Here is a 5,660-nt window from a genome sequence, read left to right on the forward strand (position 1 = left end):
CCTAACCTCTACATAAATGAGAGCCTCACACCTAAACGCCGCACCATATACACCACAATCCTAGATATCAGGAAAAAAAACCGTAGTCTCTTTCAACAGTGCTACACAAGAGATGGGAGGATCTTCATAAAACTAAAAAACTCCAACCAAAAACACTCCATCACAAATGAACACTCCTGAACACCTTCCTGAACAAATTCCCCATCCTTACACAAGCATAAAGATGCTTATAACACACAAGTCTAAGTCCTGTTCACAAATTTTTGCCTTTTATGTACACCTACATGAGCCATCTCACCTGACAAGCCATCCAAGAAATATATATATCTTTTTCCCTTTATCTATTTCACTTTTCACTCTCATGTCTTTTCGTTGTTATTATTCTTACTCTAATACCTTTATTCCTGTATTACACTATTATTTATAAGTACCTTTATTACTATCAGTATTACTTTTAAAATAGTCTACCTACTAGTATTATTTTTATATTGTAGATATACCATTATTATTATTACTAATATTTTTATTAGTTATTATTTTTTATTACTTCTTTTGTATCATTTTACCATTACTATTATTACCACTATTGTTACTACCTATATTTAATAGCTATTCTTGTACTACAGTAGTAATAGCATTATTCTAATTTAACTCATGAATGTAAACAATTTAAATCTTTTCCATACACTTTTAATGACCTAGCAGAGGATAGTAGCCACTCAAATGATCATGACATTGATATAATAAATTCTATGTATGAATCCATAAACATAAATGATATTTGCAAATACCATGATCTCAACTCATACCTATCAACAATTCCTACAAACTGCCATGACTACATAAATGTACTCCATATAAATGCTCGCTCCTTAAACAAAAACTATGACCTAGTGATCTCCCTCATGAAATCTCTACCTAAACTGCCTGACGTGCTGTGTGTCAGTGAAACCTGGCTAACCTCCACTAATGAACACCTTCATGACATTGATGGATTCACTGGACACCACATACATAGACCTGAAGGCTCAATAGGAGGAGGAGTATCTATCTATGTTAAAAATATTCTGCAAAGTACAAAAATTAATGAATTCTGCATTTGTGATCCTAATGCAGAAATATGTAGTGTTAAAATAACCCTCGCAAATACTTACTTTAATGTTACATGCCTTTACAGACCTCACAGCAAATATACAAATGTTAATGAATTCAACACATATATTGATAACCTTCTCTCAAAAGATTTTTTCAGAAATAACAAAAATATTCTCTTGGGTGACTTCAATATAAATCTCCTAGAACATGAAACACACCCTCCTACCAACACTTTCATCACAACAATGCAATCAAACAATTACTTCCCTCAAATATCTCGCCCTACTCGATTCCCAGACACAAATACAACTGCCTCTCCTTCTTTATTAGATCAAATCTGGAGAAATTTTCATGTATCTTCTTCATCTGGCATACTTCACTTTCCCCTCAGTGATCACCTTCCTATTTTTATCAACATACCAATTCTGACTCAATCTCCTAGTGACATAATCAAGATAACTTTCAGATTACACAATGCTGCCAATAGAATAAAATTCACAGAGAAACTTTCACAAACAGACTGGAACATGTATCTCACTGCAAATGATATAGATTCCAACTGTAACCTTTTCCTTGACAAACTATACAACCTGTATTACTCTAGTTTTCCCAAATTAACAAAAACAATAACCTCCAAAAGACTGCAGAAGCCCTGGATTACTCAGAGTATTATTAACTGTACTAAACACAAATTCTACCTATACAAACAATACAAGCTAGGTAACATTCCCCTTGAATACTATAAAGAATATAGAAACTATTTAAATGCTTTAATAAAAGGAGTTAAATCAAATTATTACCAACAACAGTTCACCAATTTCAGAAACAATACCAAAAAGGTTTGGGAAATAATTAAAGACATAGAAAACACTAAGGGGAAACAAAATACATCCCTGACAACAGTATGCCACAACGATACACAATACACCAACCCACAGGACATAGCAAATGCCTTCAACACCTACTTTTCTCAGATTGCTCCAGAGCTTAGTAACAAACTGCCTAGAGCCCAAGGTTCACACCTAACTTACCTACAAGGCAACTTTCCACACTCCATGTGTATCCCTCTTGTTACAGTTAATGACATAATGAAAGCTATATCAACCCTCAAAAATAAAAAAATGTAATGTAGATGAGATACCTGTCAAAATCATCAAGGAAAATAAAGAATTACTCTGTGAACCACTTTCTAAATTATTTAATGCTTCAATTAATAAGGGGAGTTTTTCCAAGACACTTTAAAGTAGCAAAAATAATCCCTATACACAAATCTGGAAGCAAAACAAATATTTCTAACTACCGCCCAATATCCATTCTTTCTGTTTTCTCTAAAATTTTTGAACAACTAATGAAAGAAACACTCTTAGACTACCTTAATAAAAACAAAATCATTAGTAATAGCCAGTTTGGTTTTCGTCCGGGGCTAAACACCTTTGATGCCATTAATAAATTTACCTCTGACCTATACTCTGCCCTAGATGACCATAAATCTATCATCTCTATTTTCATTGACTTTAGCAAAGCATTTGACACAGTCCAGCACAACATCCTTCTAGATAAATTACACCACTATGGCATTAGAGGATGTGTTCACAAATGGTTCGAGTCGTATTTGTCAAACAGATCTCACTATACTTCATTTAACAAAGCCACCTCCAGCATCAAATCCATACACCTGGGCGTACCGCAAGGAAGTATTCTGGGGCCTATACTATTCCTACTATATATTAATGACATGAGCAGTTTTTCTACTACCCTTAACACTATACAATTTGCTGATGACTCTACTTTATACATGCAAGGTGACAATCCCACTGATCTCATTCATAAAGCTAACTTAGAACTTGTAAAATTTTCTGAATGGTGCCTAGCAAATCGTCTCACTGTTAATACATCAAAACTTACTTCATGTTGTTTACAAACACTATAATGAAATACCAACCATTACCCAGACTTACTGTATTAAATGAGGACATATTACAAGTGTACAAAATAAAGTTTCTTGGTATTACGTTTGACAAATATCTTACTTTTAAGTACCACATATCTAATTTATGCATTAAACTTTCCGTTCCATTGCACTTCTTGTAAGAGCCAAAAACCTGGTTCCTAGTGAAATCTTAAAAGTCATGTATTATGCCCATGTATACCCATTTCTGACTTATTGTAATCCTATTTGGTCAACCACTTATCCTTGTCATCTCTATAATTTGAATATTCTCCATAAGAAAATAATAAGAATAATAACCAACAGTGAATTCCTAGCACACACACCTCCACTATTTAAATCAATGAATATCTTGCAACTCTCTGACTTGTCCAAACTCTTTATTGCCACTCACATGTTCAAACACTTAAAAAATAACCACACGCCTGCAACGCTATCGCATCGCTATTCTACCCGAAACAACCACACTTTAAATGTTCCTCGACACAATTTAACCACTTTTAGACAATCATTGATGTACAAAGGTCCTACAATTTGGAATACACTACCACAATGTGTTAAAGAATGTAACAGTGTATCAACTTTCAAAAATAAACTGAAACAAATGTTCTTATCTATGTACTGACAACAATTCATAATTTTGCTATATGTAAATCCATCACAAATTCTCCTAATACTGATATCCTTGTTTTGCTATGTCTAGTGTCACATTTTATTACTATTGTTTTTATTATTATTATTTTATTATAAATAGTATTATTATTATTGTATATGTTATTAGAACTATTACTATTATCTTTGTCATTGTCATTGCCATTATTATTACTACTATAATCTTTATTGTTTTACTGTCATTATTTAGTTATCCTCACTATTTGTGTTACCATCAGGATCTATATTATTTTCTTTTTTTTTATGATTTCTTTTGCTGCTGCTGTATCTGCTGTGCTGCTGTTTTTTTTTTGTATTATCTCATTATGTTAGTTCCTAAATAGTATTCTCATATGTATGTACAGAGTATATTATAGCAAATCGTATTTGTGATCTCATAGTTTAGTATAACTTATAGTATAGTTCTTGTGCAATATTTCCTTGTAATTACACTCTCCCCACTTCTTAGTTTAATTATTTTTAGTTCTTACTTTGTTTTATGTTTTTGCACACTTTGTTAGTTATTAAGATCTTGCCCAAAAAGCTATGCTTAATATGGGCCTTCTGCCAGTGTATACTTGTATACAGGTAGATATAATAAAGTGTTTAAAGTGTTTAAAGTGTTTAAAGAGAGAGAGAGAGAGAGAGAGAGAGAGAGAGAGAGAGAGAGAGAGGTGCGTATTTATTAGCGTGTCGTGTGTCACGGTTAGTCTGACGGCTTGCGTCTTTCCTCCTCCCACAGCCGCTGCAGTGACTTTCTAGTTTTTTTTTTTTTTTTTCTTCAGACTTCAATGGTTAATATCCAAGCTCGACAGAGTACAACACACGTCCGTGCAGGTGGTCATTCTTATCCCCTTTCCCCCGACACCAAGCTAGGCAATTTCTCTATAGGTCTTAAATGTCTATCAATTAAACCAAGACACGCAGCCATATAAGATGTTACACGTTAATCATAGCTGTTTCTAACATGGAGAGAGAGAGAGAGAGAGAGAGAGAGAGAGAGAGAGAGAGAGAGAGAGAGAGAGAGAGAGAGAAAATGTCAGTTTGAGTCCTCTCCTATTCATGTGTGTTTAGAATACACAGTTTTGTCTGGTAATCCAGGCACGAGGTAGTACAAGAATAAATGGATGAATTAACAAACAATAAAATAAGCAGGTAAAACAATATAAGAATAGACAAATCAAACCTTCTTCTTCTTCTTCTTCTTATTATTATTATTATTATTATTATTATTATTATAAAATAATAATAATAATAATAATAATAATAATAATAATAATAATAATAATTAAATAATAAATAAATAAATAAATAAATAAAAAAATAATGGAATGCCAACATTATCTGGTGTTCCCAGGCGGTCACCCATCCAAGTACTAACCGGACCCAACGTTGCTTAACTTCGCTGATCGGACGAGAAGCGGTGTGTTCAACGTGGTGTGGTCGTTGGCACTCGATGTGAGTTTTTAGGCCCCTTTAAATTCTTCCTGGCTTGCCCTACTATACTCCGTATACCCTGTTAATCAAGTCCTCTCTAGGTGTTTCTTGGTTTAATATCGTTTCCCTATTGGATTAATCGCCAGTCTCTCTCTCTCTCTCTCTCTCTCTCTCTCTCTCTCTCTCTCTCTCTCTCTCTCTCTCTCTCTCTCTCTCTCTATCTATCTCTATCTCTCTCTCTCTGTCTGTCTGTCTGTCCGTCTGTCTCTCTGTCTGTCTCTCTCATTATTATTATTATTATTATTATTATTATTATTATTATTATTATTATTCTGACACAGACTCAGTCTGCCTCCCTCTGTGGCTGGCTGGCTGGTTGGCTTGTTGCTCGCTGCATGCATGCTGCTGGCTGGAAAATCTGGCACCTCCTCCGACTCGATATTATTTGGTTTTACGCCGTTTTCTTGCTTGCCTTACTTCCCAAACACCTTCAAACACGCACAGATAAAACTAATTCCAAAACCAGACC

General features: G+C 34.0%; 1 non-coding gene across 1 annotated transcript; it reads right to left on the reverse strand.

Annotated features, from left to right (window-relative positions):
* Positions 1 to 5,026: 5,026 nt before the first annotated feature.
* LOC123500688 lies at positions 5,027 to 5,145 on the reverse strand. The gene has a single exon (XR_006673434.1). It is a non-coding gene; the product is annotated as a 5S ribosomal RNA (ribosomal RNA).
* Positions 5,146 to 5,660: the final 515 nt, after the last annotated feature.

This window comes from Portunus trituberculatus, unplaced genomic scaffold, assembly GCF_017591435.1.
Source record: "Portunus trituberculatus isolate SZX2019 unplaced genomic scaffold, ASM1759143v1 PGA_scaffold_469__1_contigs__length_25334, whole genome shotgun sequence".
Taxonomy (NCBI): Eukaryota; Metazoa; Arthropoda; class Malacostraca; order Decapoda; family Portunidae; genus Portunus; species Portunus trituberculatus.